Source organism: Magnolia sinica, chromosome 12 (genome assembly GCF_029962835.1).
Source record: "Magnolia sinica isolate HGM2019 chromosome 12, MsV1, whole genome shotgun sequence".
Lineage (NCBI taxonomy): Eukaryota > Viridiplantae > Streptophyta > Magnoliopsida > Magnoliales > Magnoliaceae > Magnolia > Magnolia sinica.
The window spans coordinates 80,082,326-80,100,123 of NC_080584.1; the positions used below are offsets into that span (position 1 = coordinate 80,082,326).

At 40.3% G+C, this 17,798-nt stretch overlaps 1 non-coding gene and 1 pseudogene across 1 annotated transcript; both read left to right on the top strand.

The window, feature by feature from the left end:
• Nucleotides 1-17,257, top strand: part of LOC131221855 (equilibrative nucleotide transporter 3-like) — a 37,236-nt pseudogene extending 19,979 nt beyond the window's left edge.
• On the top strand, nt 7,754-7,860 carry LOC131222173 (small nucleolar RNA R71). Its single transcript, XR_009159881.1, has one exon. It is a non-coding gene; the product is annotated as a small nucleolar RNA R71 (small nucleolar RNA).
• Nucleotides 17,258-17,798: the final 541 nt, after the last annotated feature.

Consider the following 17,798-nt stretch of genomic DNA (forward strand, 5'->3'; position numbering starts at 1 on the left):
GACTAATCCATAACTAACTAAAAGATGTATGAGTGTTAGGAAGGATTCCATCATCCAACCATGTCTATGAGACGATGGCGAACAACAGGGTTTCCGAACATCAAAATAAAAGTAAAGGAATTATTCAAGCCGTCACAGATCTATTGTAATTTAAATTACAACAAACCATTAATGACTAAAAGAATTTCTCAAATCAAAACCAGAGTCAATCAGTTCAGTTCAAATCAAACCTGTAGAAGCTTCCATCATGCCACAAGCTTCACCTCTTAGCCCTAGCTAAGAGGTTTAGCCTAACATAATTAGACTAAGTCTCAACATAATTCATAGGAAAAAGAAGAAAAATAAAGAAAAAATCTATAAAAATTCCAAACACTTCTCTCTCCACCTCTCTTTCTCTATCTGACGTCCCCTGTTCAAGCACACCCTCTTCTCCATGTTTGGAACTCTTTTTGTAGCTTTTGGAGTGGTGGAAATCGGATTTGGGAAGCTATCGCACGCGCAGCGAAAGCCTTTTCGCAGCCAAGTTCGGGGCTTCATAACTCTCGCATTCCTTGCATTATTTCTATAAAATCAACGTCTCTTGGAAGTATTTTGGCTGGCCTACACGATGGACGGTTCAAATCTGCCATTTGATCAAAGATGGTGGGCCACAACTGCCTGAAAAATTAGATCTCGCGGACGTGCGTAGCCTTTCGCACGTCCGGCACTGACATGATCGGTGGGCTCCACAGAGGTGTTTTCGAGGAAATCCACCCCGTCCATTAGATTGCCCTCGAAATTTCGATCAGAAACGGATGGTTTTTAATGTCCATTGACTCAGAATCAGAGAAGAAATCATTTAAAAATCAAATTGAACATTGCAGGGCAGTCCACTAATAGCCTCTGTATCGCGCACGTGTGCTTGCATGGGTCCAAAAGTTCAGCATAGGTTTGAAGAATTCATGGCCCTCTACAAGATGGACGGCTTAGATTATCAGTATGTACGATCTATGGGGCCCACTAGCGTCCGTAAAACGGTCGCCGTCCGTCCGTTACGCTGCGCCAAAACGGCAATTGCCGTTTCGGGAAGAAGACGCGGGTTTGGTTCGATGCACCGTGAGCGTACGTGTGCTGTGCACACGCACGCGCGTAAAATGGGACCCACCTTGCTTCTTTTGGTAAATCCACATCGTCCATCTGGTTTCCCATCTAATTTAATGGGTTAAGACCAAAATTGGAGTATATCCAGATATCAGGCGGGCCAGAATCAATGGTTTATGGGCTGATCTGTCAGTTGGGGTACTTTCATAGTGATCCGAGGGCTGAAATTTTATATGTACGGTTAATTTATGGCCCTCAGGCCATCTATGAAGTTTTGAGCCAATCAGATAGCGGAAACTATGTGATCTTGCATTCTTCACCAATTTCAGGCCTCTTTAACGTGAATGACTTGATTTCCTCGGATCCCTAGCATATAAATTCTTTAGTCTTGGTTCTCTGGAGTGCGTCCCTTGCTCTGGTAACTTTGGAGTGTCAAATCTACGCTTTTAGTGCTATTTTTCAGTCCACGCTCTTGATTGCATCCTGCAATAAAAACACAATTAAAATATGACATTAAGCATTATCATGTACGTAAAATCAGGCAATAACTAGGGTCTGATATGTAATATTTGACCCTCAACACAACCCTCAACCAACATTTTGCTAGTCCCAAGCAAAGTATGCGAAAAATAAATTGAGAATTACAGGACAATTTATATGAACTCGAGTGAAACAAATCAAATACTAGAATTTTAAGATTCATGAGTGCTGGGCATTACTCTCTCCTGGCCTCACGCGCATGGTAAATTTCATAGTTAAAATCAAAGTATTAATCCATAATTAGAAAAATTCTAAACATTGAGTTCCATGGGTGTACAGTGTAATCTCAGCTTATCATCATTAAAATTCACTTCTCTATTTCAGGATATCATTGGTAACCAATAAGAAGATTCATGATAACCAAAACTTGCCTCACAGATCATCTTTTCATTCCTTCAGCTTTTGATTTTTCCATTAAAAGTAACGCCAAGAAGGGGAATCAAATCCTCACATACAGGGAGCAAACCTATGATGAAGACTGTACACCCAAATTTTTTTCACATATCATTCATAGGAAATTAAATCTACACCTATAGGGAGCAAACCTATGGTGTAGACCATTCACCCAATCCTTTCAATTTCTCAGATTGGTTTCTTTTAAGCTTAGTGATCGCCAAATTAATCCTTCAATAACGAATGGAACCTTAATGTGAAGGCGAGATGTGACATGTGAGATCATAACTCAATCAATGTTTACAACTTCTAATTTTGGATTAACAATTCAAACTTAACTATGAAATCCAACAGATACTGAATCCAAGAGTCTTAAATTACCAACATCACGTATCTTGAAATTCCAAGTGCCCTAGATGGCCGTCAAAATCCCTTCGAATTCACAAGAAAGTCCAGAAAAATTAAAAAAAATTTCACAATTTTTGCTCAAGACCAAGAAAAAGCTGATTAGGAAACCTAATCTCCCACCCCCAACCTAAAATCTACATTGTCCTCAATGTAAAAGAAATAAGCATGCAATGCACATGGGACAACAAAAATATAAGAGGAGTGATGGAAAGATAGTACCTGGATGAAAGAATCAAAAAGGCTTTCCAAAGATATCTACGTAAGATCGGGTCAGCACAAGAGAGAAACCAACAAAAGTAAAATAAAAATAACAAAAATGAAATCCTACCTACACCACTTTCACAGGTACTCTCGATTGCATTTAGTGTATGCAACAAGCCTTTAAACCCCTAGGTTGCTCCTAGTGGACGAGTTGTAGTCTCGTGAGGGTTTGCAGCAATGTTACCCACAAACATTGAACTAACTAACTAGGAAAATGAAACAGAAAGAAAAGCTGGGTTGGCTCCCAGGAGCGCTAAGTTTACCGTCTATCCTAAAACAGAATAAAGAAAACTATCCTATTCCTATGAAAACAGGAAACCTACCTATACCTCCATCAAACTAGGAGATCATTCCTGGTAAACAGGATTAGTCAAAGGCATGGACATGTCCTCTGAATCAAATTTCTCGACAAATGGCTTTAAGCAATGTCCATTTACTTTAAACTCCTTACCATTGTCGGGGTCTCTTATCTCGACGGCCCCATGAGAGTAAGCAGTGATAACAGTTAAAGGGCCGGTCCAACGAGATCGAAGCTTATTCGGAAAGAGATGTAATTGAGAGTTATACAAGAGGACTTTCTGGCCTGGCGTGAATAATTTTCGTAAAATAAGTTGGTCATGAAACGCCTTCATCCTGTCCTTGTAAATTCTCGAGTTCTTATAAGCGTCGTTCCGGATTTCTTCGAGTTCATTTAACTGAAGTTTGCGTAGCGAGCCAGCGTTGTCCAAATTAAAATTCAAACTTTTGATCGCCCAGTAGGCTCTATGTTCCAACTCCACAGGCAAGTGGCAAGCTTTCCCATAGACAAGTCTAAAGGGAGACATTCCAATAGGGATTTTAAAAGCAGTACGGTATGCCCATAAGGCATCGGTCAATCGAATTGACCAATCCTTACGGTCAGGGTTAACCATTTTTTTCAAAATGTGTTTGATCTCCCTATTGGAAATCTCAACTTGCCGGCTTGTCTGTGGGTGGTATGGGATGTTCACCTTATGAGAGATACCATATTTCTTCATTAAACTCTCAAATGGTCTATTACAAAAGTGTGAGCCCCCATCACTAATGATAGCTCGAGGCGTTCCGAATCGGGAAAGGATGTTCTCTTTTAAGAATTTAATGACCGTGCGATGGTCATTATTCCGACACGGAATCGCTTCAACCCACTTAGTGACATAGTCTGCAGTGAGTAAAATATATAGATTTTCAAAAGATTGGGGAAATGGTCCCATGAAATCGATGCCCCAGCAATCAAATGCCTTGATGATAAGAATGGGATTTAAAGGCATCATATTTCGACGGGACAACAATTTTTGACAACGCTCACAAGCTTTGCAAAACTCGTGAGTGTCCCTGAACATAGTGGGCCAGTAAAACCCACACTGTAAAATCTTGGCAATGGTCTTTTTAGCTGAAAAGTGACCACCACAGGCCTGTGAGTGACAAAAGGAGATGATACTTTGATGCTCATCGTCTGGCACACATCTCCTCAGGATTTGGTCTGGGCAATATTTAAACAAATACGGATCATCCCAGAAAAAGTTACTACCTTGGTGAAAAATTTCTTCTTATCTTGCGCAGTCCAATGTGTCGGTATGGAACCTGTGGCAAGATAATTAGCAATATCCACTAACCAAGGTGAATGGGAGACTCTGAACAATTGTTCATCGGGGAACATGTCATTGATATGTGTTGTTTCAAGGGAATCAGAGGGATTAAGGCGAGAAAGATGGTCAGCCAATACGTTCTCTACTCCCTTTTTATCTTTTGTCTCTAGGTCAAATTCCTGGAGTAGGAGGATCCATCGTATCAGGCGGGGCTTAGCATCATTCTTAGACAGAAGATACTTAAGCGCTGCGTGATCAGTGTAAATAATGATCTTGGATCCAATCAAGTAGGACCTCAATTTGTCCAAGGCGAACACTACGGCTAAGAGTTCCTTTTCCGTAGTCGAGTAGTTCACTTGGGCAGGATTTAGAGTCTTACTTGTGTAATGAATAACGTAGGGTTTCTTATCTTTTCTCTGGCTTAGAACTGCCCCAAGAGCATAATCAGACGCGTCACACATAAGTTCCAAAGGAATGCTCCAGTCAGGTGGCTGTATGATGGGTGCACTAGTCAATATGCCCTTAAGCTTAGTGAAAGCTTCCTGACATGGTTTAGTCCACTCGTATGGTGCATCCTTTTGAAGTAGATTACATAGATGACGAGAGATGAGACTAAAGTCCTTTATGAATCTTCTGTAAAACCCGGCGTGTCCTAGGAAGGATCGCACGTCCCTTATGTTTTTGGGTGGAAGTAGGTTAGAGATAAGATCGATCTTTGCCTTATCCACCTCGATTCCTTTGGATGAAATAATGTGTCTAAGGATAATTCCCTTCTGAACCATGAAATGATACTTCTCCCAATTAAGTACCAAGTTCTTTTCTTGACATCTTTTCAGCACACATTTAAGACTTTCCAAGCACTCGCTGAAAGATGGACCGAAGATAGAGAAATCGTCCATGAAGACCTCTAAATATTGCCCCACCATGTCAGAAAATATGCTCATCATACATCGTTGGAAGGTGGCAGGAGCATTGCATAGTCCAAATGGCATCCTTTGGTAAACAAAGGTGCCGTAGGGACATGTAAACGTAGTCTTTTCTTTATCTTCAGGGGCGATCTCTATCTGGTTGTGGCCCGAATACCCGTCAAGGAAACTGTAATAGGAATGACCAGCTAACCTTTCCAAGATCTAATCAATGAAGGGCAAAGGAAAGTGGTCTTTCCTCGTGAAGGTATTTAATTTTCTGTAGTCAATGCACATCCTCCAACTAGTAGTGACTCTAGTCGGCACGAGTTCATTATTGGCATTGGCTAGGTGATCCCGGACTTCTTAGGAACCACCTGAGTTGGACTCACCCATTGACTATCAGATATAGGGTATATGATACCCACATCCAATAGTTTAAGAACCTCGGCCTTAACCACTTCCTTCATGTTTGGATTTAGTCTACGTTGTGGTTGCCGAGCGGTCTTCGCATTATTCTCAAGATATATGCGGTGAGTACAAATCGAGGGGTCGATTCCCTTGAGGTCCGCGATTGTCCATCCAAGGGCTCCCTTATGCTCCAGGATAGTAGATATGAGCATACTCTCTTGTTCTTTCTTAAGGTGGGAAGAAATCACCACCAGGTATGTCTCATCTTAACCGAAGTATGCATATTTTAAATCAGAGGGTAAAGGTTTTAGGTCAAGCTTCGGTGGCTTGAGGTTAGACGGTAGAGGCACTTCATCAGTTTGGGGTAACTCTTCAAATTGTGGCCTCCACCGGTTAACTTCAAGTACCAGTACCGCATCAAGCATAGCACACGTCTCCCTAATTATGTCATCATCAAACTCATGGGAGTGGGCCAGGCACGTCTCTAGAGGATCAGAGGATAAGGTAAGGGGTGTCCTGTCATCCACGAAAGTATCGATCATGTTAATATCGTAGATATCGTCATCTTCCTCTATCCGTCTGGCCGTGTTGAAAAAGATATTCATTTCTAATGTCATATTCCCGAAAGACATACTCATGACACCATTCCTGCAATTGATAATTGCGTTTGAAGTGGCAAGGAATGGGTGACCAAGAATGACGGGAATTTGAGTGCTTGTGTTACCGATGGGTTCGGTATCCAGGATGATGAAATCAACTGGGTAGTAAAATCGATCAACCTGTACCAACACATCCTCAATTATCCCTCTTAGTATACGAACAGAGCGATCAGCAAGTTGTAGTGTGGTTAAGGTGGGTTTTAATTCACCTAAGCCTAACTGTTTATATACCGAGTAGGGGATAAGATTAACGCTCGCTCCTAAGTCAAGAAGTGCGTAATCAATTCGATAGTCCCCAATTACACAGGATATGGTTGGGCTACCGGGGTCTTTGAATTTTTGCGGCACATCTTGCTTTAGGATGGCACTCACTTTCTCAGTCAGGAAGATTTTCTTTTGAATATTTTGTCGTCTTTTGGTCGTACATAAGTCTTTCAGGAATTTGGCATATGAAGGTATTTGTTTCACGGCATCAAGTAGTGGAATGTTGACCTTCACTTGTTTCAACACCTCTAGAATATCCTGAGAGTTAGAGAGCGCTTTTGGTGCAACCAACCGTTGAGGAAATGGAGCAACCGGCTTTCCTTGAGGTTTCGGTTCTAACTCTGGTGGGGCATGGCTAGATCCATCTTCTTTATCCACTTCCGGGTCCTTAGGCTTTTCAGCCCTAACCGGAATGGTTTTATCAATGATCTTTCCACTCCTAAGAGTGGTGATGGATTTAGCTTGCTCCATCTGATTTGAAGAGCTTGGGTCGTTAACTTCATATTGCGGTTTAGGATTGGGAAGAGGTTGAGCTGGGAAGTTCCCCTTGTTCCCAATCGTATTTTCAGCCTTAAGTCCTTGTATTGCTTTTGTTAGGTCTTGGAAGGCCTATAGCATACCCTGATTGAAAAGCTCTTGCTTTTGAAAATGTTTCAGAACCGAATCCTCTTGAGGTTTCTCTTGAGTTGGATTTTGATTTAGGTAACCTTGAGGTGTAGCGGTTTGTCCATTCCTCCAACTGAAGTTGGGATGATTTCTCCAGCCAGGATTGTATGTGTTAAAGGTGGGCCCACTGAAAGGTCTTTGGTAATTGCTTACAGCATTGGATTGCTCATTTAATACCTCTTGAAAGGCAGAGATAGTTGGACAGTTTTCAGTAGTATGAATGTTGCAACCACAGATGCTACAAACAATTTCCTTAGCCTTATCCTTTTTAAATTCCATGGCCTCAAGTTTCCTAGTGAGATTAGCTACCTTAGCATTAATATCATCGTCTTCTCTTAGGAGATACATTCCACCCCTTTCCTTGGAATGAGTCGGCCTAGACGTAGTACTAGGTCTAGGGGAGATGTCCCATGTTTGTGTGTTCTCAGCAAGTTTATTAAAGTAATCCCACACTTCATCGACTCCTTTATTCATAAACTCCACATTACACATCGTCTCGACTAATTGGCGCATGAGAGATGTCAGTCCATCATAGAAAAAGTTCGTGATGCACCATGTTTCAAAACTATGTTGTGGGCATGAACTGACAAGATCCTTGAACCGCTCCCAACATTGGAAGAATGTTTCATCTTCCCTTTAGGCGAAGTTCATGATCGACTTTCTTAGGGTGTTCGTCTTATGGTATGGGAAAAACTTCTTAATGAACTCCCTTGTCATGTCATTCCATCTGCCAATTGATCGAGGACGTAGTGAATGTAACCACGTCTTGGCTTTCTCTTTCAAAGAAAAGGGAAAGAGTTTCAACCTGACCGTGTCATCAGACACGTTAGGAAAGTATAAGGTAGCTATGATCTCATCAAATTCTTTTAAATGTAAGTAAGGATTCTCTGACTCAAGCCCATGAAATTTAAGGAGGAGTTGGTTCACCCCTGGCTTGATATCCATGTGTCCTGCATTCTCAGGAAAAACCATGCATGAGGGCGTACTCACCCCCGCCGGTTGTAAGTAATCTCGTAAGGTACGAGGCGGGGGTGCTTGATGCACCTCATTCTCATCCTGGAGATCTTCTACCCTAGGTTGGGGTAGAAGAGGTTGATTTCCAGCCATATCCTCAATTAACTCAGGGGATTTCGAGCGGTGTCTAGTCCTACGATGGACAGTTAACCCCTCAATTAATCCTCCTTCAGTCAAGAGACGTCGAGTGTTGTCAGGAGCCCACTTGGGCATGAAACACTCGCAGCCCTTAATCAAATTCTAAACCTAATCCTAATAAGGGAAATAAAAATCTAAAAAGAGAAAGAGGGTTGGAAGGAAGTTACCAAATTGGAGTCCCTAAATTGAAACCTGCAAAATAGAACAAAACAAGTTAGTTTCTAAGAATAGCAAGCCTATAAAATTCCTAAGAAGAGAAATATAGAAATAAAAAGAAACAAGGAAGAATTCCTAAATTAGAAAGTAGAATTTTAGAAAGAGCGTACCGAATTAGAAATTTCTAATAAGCCTACAAAACAGGAAAGTTAGTTTTTAAACAGAAAGTCTTAAAATAGAAAATTTCTAAAAGTAAAATAGGAAACAAAATTAGATTCTAAAAGAGTTAGAATTAGAAACTTACTAAAAAGGAATCCTAATCTAGAAATAGTAAGGAAGAGAGAAATTACCAATCTAGAAACCTATCTCAGAATCCTACAAAATAAGAAAGTTAGGTTAGTTTCTAAAAAAAGGAAAACTATCTAAAAATAGAAAGTTATTTAAATAGAAAATTTCTAAAAATTAAAGAAAAACCTGGAATTAGAAAATTCTAAAATAAATCCTAAAAATCAGAAAAGTCCTAATCTTAAACTAATCCTAAAACCAGTTAAATTGTGAATGTCTTCTCCTGCATTTTCCTTAATGGATGTGTTCACACCCCAAGTGCAGGGTTGTGATGTAGTAATAAACTCGGTAAGACCGAGGTCGAATCCACAGGGACTGAAACCTGTACGTTATCTGAAAATAACCAGATCTAGAACTAGGCTAAGATGAAATCTAAACCAATTGTGATTTGAGGAATAATGGTGAAATATTAATCTAAACTTAAAGAATTCAGAGAAAGGGAACTAGGGATTCAGAGGATCCACTTGTAGAGATCAGGGAGATCTTATACCTGCTTCATGGATATTATACTGAACTTACTCGATATAGTTTTCAAGAGATGAAAGGTATAAGAATTAGGTATAATTCCATCACAAATCCATACCTAAGAGACAAGGTAAACAATAGAACTTAAACCAATCCATAACCAACTAAAAGATGTATGAGTGTTAGGAAGGATTCCATCATCCAACTATGTTTATGAGACGATGGCGAACAACAGGGTTTCCGAACATCAAAATAAAAGGAAAGGAATTATTCAAGCCATCACAGATCTACTGTAATTTAAATCACAACAAACCATTAATGACTAAAAGAATTTCTCAAATCAAAACCAGAGTCAATCAGTTCAGTTCAAATCAAACCTGTAGAAGCTCCCATCATGCCACAAGCTTCACCTCTTAGCCCTAGCTAAGAGGTTTAGCCTGACATAATTAGACTAAGTCTTAACATAATTCATAGGAAAAAGAAGAAAAATAAAGAAAAAATCTATAAAAATTCCAAACACTTCTCTCTCCACCTCTCTTTCTCTATCTGACGTCCCCTGTTCAAGCACACCCTCTTCTCCACATTTGGAACTCTTTTTGTAGCTTTTGAATTGGTGGAAATCGGATTTGGGAAGCTATCGCACGCGCAGCGAAAGCCTTTTCGCAGCCAAGTTCGGGGCTTCATAACTCTCGCGTTCCTTGCATTATTTCTATAAAATCAACGTCTCTTGGAAGTATTTTGGCTGGCCTACATGATGGACGGTTCAGATCTACCATATGATCAAAGATGGTGGGTCACAACTGCCTGGAAAATCAGATCTCGCGGACGTGCGTAGCCTTTCGCACGTCCGGCGCTGATGTGATCGGTGGGCTCCACAGAGGTGTTTTCGAGGAAATTCACCCCATCCATTAGATTGCCCTCGAAATTTCGGTCAGAAACGGATGGTTTTTAATGTCCATTGACTCAGAATCAGAGAAGAAATCATTCAAAAATCAAATTGAACGTTGCAGGGCAGTCCACTTATGACCTCTTTATCGCGCACGTGTGTGTGCATGGGTCCAAAAGTTCAGCATAGGTTTGAAGAATTCATGGCCCTCTACAAGATGGACGGTTTAGATTATCAGTATGTACGATCTGTGGGGCCCACTAGCGTCCGTAAAACAGTCGCCGTCCGTCTGTTACGCTGTGCCAAAACGGCAATTGCCGTTTCGGGAAGAAGACGCGGGTCAGCAGGCGCTGACCCGCTTTAGTTGGTTCGATGCACCGTGAGTGTACGTGTGCTGTGCACACGCACGCGCGTAAAATGGGACCCACCTTGCTTCTTTTGGTAAATCCACATCGTCCATCTGGTTTTCCATCTAATTTAATGGGTTGAGACCAAAATTGGAGTATATCCAGATATCAGGCGGGCCAGAATCAATGGTTTATGGGCTGATCTGTCAGTTGGGGTACTTTCATAGTGATCCGAGGGCTGAAATTTTATATGTACGGTTAATTTATGGCCCTCAGGCCATCTATGAAGTTTTGAGCCAATCAGATGGCGGAAACTATGTGATCTTGCATTCTTCACCAATTTCGGACCTCTTTAACGTGAATGGCTTGATTTCCTCGGATCCTTGGCATGTAAATTCTTCATTCTTGGTTCTCTGGAGTGCGTCCTTTGCTCTGGTAACTTTGGAGTGTCAAATCCACGCTTTTAGTGCTATTTTTCAGTCCACACTCCTGATTGCATCCTGCAATAAAAACACAATTAAAATATGACATTAAGCATTATCATGTACGTAAAATCAGGCAATAACTGGGGTCTAATATGTAATATTTGACCCTCAACAGTTGTGCCTGCTATTGAATGGGATATTCAACGGGTGCAAGAAACTGAGCAAAATAATCAGCAGTACGCCCAGGAAAGTATAACTAGGAATAGGGAGAAAAGAACCATTAGAGCCCCAATTCAGTATGGGTTTGAGGACATGGTCTCTTTTACATTGTTCATAAGAAGTGGGGATCCTTCCACCTTTTAAGAGGTAATTTGGTTGCATTGTGAAAATTAGAGTACAATCCATCTAGCAATGAATCAGGTGTATCATGCGAGATGTAAGCACATCGACGTGATGTTCCACAAGATACGAGAGCTCATTACTTCAAGGGAGATTTAATTTCAAAAGATTCATATGGATGAGAATGCCACAAATATGTTGAAAAAGTCGGTGACCATGGACAAGGTTAAGTACTGCTTGGGCTTGATCAATCTCACTAGTCATTAATGAGATTGGGCACTCTTGCACAAGGGTGCGGATGAAGCTATGTTCTAGGTGGAGGGATATAGGGAGCGGTCAATGCTCAAGGTGGAGGTTGCACGAGAGATATTCAAGGTGACTTTGCATAATACAAGTCAAGGTAGAGATTGTTGTGTAGGATGCCTTGCATTCTGCCTACAGGGGCAGTTCGGTCAGCTGAAGAATCTTTCGGTCGACCGAACCTTGCTGTGAATTTTTCAATCAACCAAGACTCTCTGTTGAAAGCTCGATCGACCCTTGGTCGACCAAGGCGTGACCGTCGATTTTGTGTGGACTAGCAGAAGGGTATTTAAGTTTGTTTTAAGCTTAGGCCTAAGATGATATGAGTGTTTTCTCTCAAGGGACAAAGGGTTTTTCTAAGGGAGATGCTTTCTACACTTGTAAGGGCTTGGGAAAGCGATTTTCTCAAGGGATCTAGTGCTTCCTAGAGTTGTGCATCATAAGGAGAGATTGGGTGATTCTGTAATCAAAGAAGGTGAGTTTGTACAACTCTAAGGTTTTGATTATTGGGGATTTCTGTCGCTTTATGCCGTAGTTTTTTCCCCATAAGGGTTTTTCCACGTAAAATATCATGTGTTTATGGTTGTTTGTTTTTATTTTGGTTATCTTCTTTATTATAATGTTCTATTTTCATTTATCATGCTTTTATAAAGCACACAGATTGATAGTGGTATTGGATCCAAATTTCTAACACATAGGATTTTATATGGGTTTGTTGTTGGCTTGGGATTAAAGCCAGTTCACTCACAACAGACTGTTGCTTTAATTATGCTCAATTGGACATCTTTAATTCCATACGTGTATGCGTACAAATCCCAATGCTCATATCATAACACAAACTTATCTACTTCTTGGATAGAACGGATTTTATCTTCTAAATATGATTAATTAAAATTCATTGAAAATATTAATATAATAATATATAAATGTGTCTAAAATAATTCACAATAATATTCTACTGTCCATTTGATCCGGCTGCTTAGATAAGTCTCCTGGTGATCATCACCATGAAGCGATCATTTATGATCTTCTTGTAACCCATCTGTGTGGTTAGATGTTGATTCATTTACTTTCATAGTGCGCTTCTAGCTCAGCCGAATATGTGTGGATGTCCTTGAGAATGCACATCAAAGTAACATCCCTTGTTGCAACTTTGCCACGTTGTGTACAATAGTAAGGACACTAGACATACCTATGGGACTAGCATACTCACACAACAAATGGGCTAGAATCAATCCATCACTTGTAGGTATTTGGTCAGGCAACACGTGTAGCTCAATTCATACATATTTAATGATCAAGCATTCATCGTCTATGCGATTATCATGTTCCATTTGACCAAACAATGATTCATCCTCGTTGCAATATATAAGCTTACACAATCTGAGTACAGAGCCAATCATGCCAATCTGTGTGAGATATTAACCCGATCACCTCATACATCAGGGCGGAGTTACATATTGTATGTTTATACATCTCAATATGTATTACTCCTGTTGTGCATACCTTCACAATGGTCTATGTTGTGCAAGAAATGGACCAAGCCTTTAATTGACAAATATTGGTAACATCTCATTATGATGGCCGTTATGAGCATTTGTGTGCATAAATTATCATGAAACGATCACATACAAACATTGGAAAATCTCAATGTAAACAAATGAATATGTAAATGTGTCAAAATCTGTTTGATGGGCCAAACGAAGTCTAACAGGTGTGACCTAGTTTTGAACCTAATTTGTGTTTGGGGTGAAATGGAGAATCAAACCTTAATACAGGAACTAGTCAGTTTTCTACTTATGAAATGACAACTCTGTTTTGTTTCCATTTTTCCACTCTTTTCTATTTAATCTTAATATTAGAACTAGTCATTCGCTAATAAATGCAATTCAAATCGATAGTGCAACCAAATGACCCCTAGTATTTCTTTTCCTTCTTATTTTCCTTATTTTGTAACATTTGAATTTGCTAGTTCTTGTTTAACTGCAGTCCTTTTTGGCTGGTGTGGCTGCTTCTGGGACTGTAACATCTTCTCTAAGGTTTATTACGAAGGTCGCATTTGAAAATACCAAAGATGGTCTTCGCAAAGGAGCTAGTAATATCCTCTTTGTTTTACCTTGTATTTTTAGCCATACGATCTTCCTCAGTCTCCCTATTGATGGGTCCATTTAATTGCATATCGCAGTGCTGTTCGTAGCACTAGCGGCATCTTTTGAGCTACTATGTGTACTACTATATGCATACGTCTTCCCCAAACTGCCGGTCGTGAATTATTATCGTTCAAAGGCAGCTTCTGAAGGATCTGCAACAGTTTCAGCTGACCTTGCTGCTGGTGGCATCCAAATGCAACTTAACGAAAGGGCATACCATTTCAATGAATGTTAGTTTCAATCACCCCTCTGCAAACTCCATTCACAAGCAAGCATGCAAGATGCGGGCTGTTCATCAGATAAATCAGATGGCCTACAAGTTAGGTTGATCCACTCATTGGTTGGCCAAGATGTGCATGAAAAATGGATGCTTAACAAAATAGTAACTGGTTCACATTGAATCGCATATTTGGTCCACCTGATGAGTGCGCCAGCCATTTTTGGCCTCCATCCCATTCTTCATGAGACCTTCCTGGTGAAAGCTGTAGATATGTCAATTGTGTGCTGCACTGGCATGTGCATGGGGCGCTTGTGTTCAGCTTTTGCAGATGTGTACTTGGTAGTTGCATCCACTACCTTTTATACTAGTGTTTGAAGGCCTATATGAATCCATTGTAGGTTGAAGTTGAGCGCCTTAGCATCAAGCAGTTGTTACTACAAAACATGGATTATGCAGCTGATATGTTTCTGATATATGTGCTGACATTATCAATTTTTCCCGGGTTTTTAATGGAGGATACAGGATCACATAGCTTGGGTTCATGGTAAGGTGGTATTCAAGTGTCTATCTGAGATCTCCATTTTCATCTGAACATTGATCGTCATTGTGTTTCTTTTGATGATTTTTCGACCACGTTCACAGGCTGTGTTTGGCTGCATTTTTGAATTGAATTGCAATATTAAACTTTTTATTATTGAATTTGACTATTCATTCAGTCCAGTCCACTCTTCAAGGGCCACCATGCAGAGATCACGCAGATGGTTGATCCTATCGATTTGAATGTTAGCCTCATCTTTTATTGCTTTTAATTTTGAGCCACAAATGGGGTGATTAGGATCATCTCATTTCAGTGATTCTTTATAACTGTAAGCAATCCAAGGTGGATACTCCTTAATGGTTCAGATTAATGATTGGACTCATTTTCTTAAAAATGACCCCGATCAGATGGATACTGTCCAATTAGTGTAATGTAATTTTTGCATGGTTGCCCAAGAATATTGGGCCGAAGTGATTGGATGGTCCAGATCAATTGGTTGTCGTTGTATCCAAATGGAAGTATGTTTACTCTATACAGGGAGCCTTCCTATCACTCTTGTACAGAAAACCAATCCTCAGATTTTCCAGCTCATTTGCAAATACAAATATTCAACTATCTGCTACTAACAGGCTTGCCACCGTCGCATTTTGTGTGTCCCACCATCCTATTTCTGATTTGTTGCTTGTATTTCAGGTATGTGCTTGTTTTGATTGCATCATATAATGTCTGGGACCTGATCTCAAGGTACATTCTCCCTTGTAGAGAGCCTGCGAATTGTGTCCAGAAGCGGCCTCATGTTAGCCACTCTTTCTCGCTTCTTATTCATTCCAGCATTCTACTTTACGGCCCAGCATGGAGATCAGGGCTGGATGATTGTCCTGACATCATTCCTTGGACTATCCAACGGTTATCTTACAGTTTGTGTTCTTATGGCAGCACCCAAAGGTTACAAGGTTAGTTAATTACATACTGATTAGTGTTTAATCATTCATTATGGTGGATTATAACATTCTCTGCCAGAGTATGGATCCATTATGTGTATGCACTCGCAGCGTACATGTGACATGTATTTAGATCAATCCAAACCATCCAATTTATTGGCCCCACATTGGATGGGGCATAATACAAAGTTCCTCTTTAAGAACTTTGCTAGGTCCACATGCCGCTCTACCTATGGTGACTAGGACTTCCAAACCATTCATCAGGTGGGATCCACTTTGTAAATGAACTGGAGCAAAAGTTAGCCAGGTCTACTCCTCAGGTGCGAGCGGGGCACACATGTACAAATACAGATGGCTGATTTTTTTTTTTTCCAAAGGTAAACATTGAACACTAACTTGTGGCCTGATGAGTGGGTTGGCTGATTTGATTTTTATTCCCGGTCATCAACACAGTGACGCCCATGCCATGCATGGCCAGGATATCCCGTACATCATTAAGGTTGGGCCAGAGTTAAAAATTGGGGGTAGGTTGATGGAGGATGAGTGGTGGGATTTTGTTTTGCAGGGACCTGAGCAAAATGCCTTGGGAAACTTGCTTGTATTGTTCCTCTTGGGGGGTCTCTTTTTTGGGGTTTCACTTGATTGGCTGTGGCTCATAGGCAGAGGCTGGTGAGAATTCATTTTCTACATGTAGAAAAATATGCACGCTCATTGTTACCTTCATATAGGGAATGCCCTTCATGGTTTTGATTATCATAATCATTTTCATAATCAAAGTTCAAAATTTTCTAGCATAATCATTATGGATTATGGGCTGTCCATTTTCATAGCCACTGGCTAGTTGGTTATGATTGTCTAATGAAAGGTGGGCCCCACAAATAGGTCCAGATCAATGATTGCAACTTCTCTAGTATAATCAATGTGGACCATCCATTTTTGGCAATTGATCAGATGTTTAGAGTCATCCCATCGAAATGATTTTTTTGAGATTTGGGAATCAAACATTGGACCTGTAATGGATGGTCTGTTTCAGCATCATCGATCAAGGCCGACAACTTCTTTGGCTATTTATTGATGGTTTTGCTTGTGTAGCCCAAAATTCAGGTTCGTCCATGCATCATGTGCCACAGTTGATGAATGGCTTGTATCTCTCACACATCTTTGCCACTCATATAAATGATATCTTAGGGATGCCTGGGAACTAGGAAAAGAACTGTTGTACTCGTGAAAATGGAAATGTGCTTTTCCTGGACATGTGTAGAAGGAAAGATGTTATTTTCTGCTTGTTTTTCTAACAATGTTTTCTATAGAAATTTATATGTTTCTTCCCTCCCAAAAAGCTTATTCTGATCGGATGATCTAACCATAAGATCAGTAGCTAAGAAAATGGATGATGCATATTTGTTATAGTATGGATATTTTGATTATATGCGGTCCGCTTTTGGTTGTTGATACCTCCCAAATAATCAATTTGATCAGATGATTCTAACCATTCGATCAATGACTTGTAAAATCTGGTCCATATTTGTTATAATAATGGTCCAATTAGTGATCGGAGCGTCCACCATCTGGATCCCACCTTTGATGGCATGCCCTCCTGAAATTTCAATTTGATCTGATTATCTTAATCATCCCATCCTTAATTGTCCTCTAAAGATCACTTCAATAGGACGAGTATAACCATTCGATCAATGACTATGGATGGTCCATATTTATGTTAATATTGAAAGCCTTATCAACGATCTTGATCGTCCATTGTGTGGTTCCCACTTTTGGCTGTGAAATCCTCCTAAAGTTTGCTTTGGTTAGATGATATGAACTATTTGATCAATGGCTACAAAAACAGACAATTTATGTTTATTATATGAGAGAAACTACGGCCAGTTACCTGAATTGTCCACCATGTGGGTCCCAATTTGATTGTCTGTCATTCATAGAAAGTAAGTTTGATCAGATGATCTTAAACATCCCACAGTAGTTAGGACGTTGATGATACATATTGATTATGACAGAGATCCAATCATTGATCTGGACTGTCCAATCAATTACTAGGATAATCTATGTTCCATATTTTATATAATAGTAAAGGTCCAGTTACTTATTTAACCACCCATGAAGTGGGGCCCACCTTTGGTTTCCTCTTCCTCCGTGATCATCACTTTGATTGGAGAATCTCTCTCTCTCTCTCTCTCTCTCTCTCTCTCTCTCTCTCTCTCTCTCTCTCTCTCTCTCTCTCTCTCGCTCGCTCGCTCCATGATTAAACCAGAAGCTGAAGTTTTTTAAGCGAACAATCTCTCTCTCTCCGTGTGGGTCTCGAAACACCAAAGGTAGGCCCCATATGAT